Source organism: Arachis ipaensis, chromosome B01 (genome assembly GCF_000816755.2).
Source record: "Arachis ipaensis cultivar K30076 chromosome B01, Araip1.1, whole genome shotgun sequence".
In the NCBI taxonomy this organism is placed as follows: Eukaryota; Viridiplantae; Streptophyta; class Magnoliopsida; order Fabales; family Fabaceae; genus Arachis; species Arachis ipaensis.
The window spans coordinates 2,613,310-2,614,136 of NC_029785.2; the positions used below are offsets into that span (position 1 = coordinate 2,613,310).

The window sequence follows — 827 nt, forward strand, 5'->3', positions numbered from 1 at the left end:
ATATAGAAAGGAATAATAAGAATTTTATAAATAATGCAATAATATGTATAAAGGATAAAGTTGGTAAAAGAAAAATAAATATTGAAGGTATTGGCTAAAAGCACGTTAGTGCAACGGAGAAGCTAGAAATTATTGCTTCTTGTAAACGTGATTTTATGAACAAAATCACTTCTGCGTTTGTAGAGAAAAATATTAGCCAAACAAAAAAGTGAAGCTTTTAAGAAGCTCTAACGTGCTTTTTTCCTTCAAACGTGGTTACCAAACACACCCTAAGTGGTTGTTCATAACATTTTTACCAATTAACTAAGTGTTTCTATACTGAAAAATAAAATAGTTTACAAAAGATTTATTCAGTAATTTTACTTGAAATATTAAAAAGAACATAGTCAACAAGGTTAATGAATAGTTGACCCAATAATTGGAAAAAAAACTTGCTCGTAAATTAAATTGAAACCAGCATTATTTAGAAATGGAAAGAAAGAGACTTACAAGAATATTCTCTCCCCTCCTGAATGGGTCCTTGAAGATGGCTTGTGGGCTTGTTCAACACAAAAAACAAACCCCACTCAACACAATAAGTTGTTGGCAAGTATTTAAATTCATACATTGTCTCCTCTCTCCATATGTAATGAAAGCTTGGTCTGTGAAGGTGTATCTTTTAGCTTTTAGTGAAGTCATTTTTCATGTTCAGCCGAGCTGAAAATTTGTTAACCCTTGTTAGCTATATTTTTTTTTCAAATAATTGAAGAAAATAATTTTCAGCAATCAATGAATAAAAAAGAGAAATATTAAGAGATTATCAAAATTTATTATTTTTGTTAATTATT

The 827-nt window shown here is 28.9% G+C and overlaps 1 long non-coding RNA gene across 2 annotated transcripts in view; it reads right to left on the reverse strand.

Annotated features, from left to right (window-relative positions):
- LOC107640077 overlaps window positions 1-827 on the reverse strand; it is a 13,752-nt gene that overhangs the window by 9,489 nt on the left and 3,436 nt on the right. Inside the window, exon 4 of one of the 2 annotated variants that reach the window (XR_002357201.1) lies at window positions 490-696. This is a non-coding gene — a long non-coding RNA (uncharacterized LOC107640077). Of the gene's footprint in view, window positions 1-121; window positions 697-827 lie in introns of those variants that run through there. The other variant, XR_002357199.1, reaches the window with a different exon arrangement.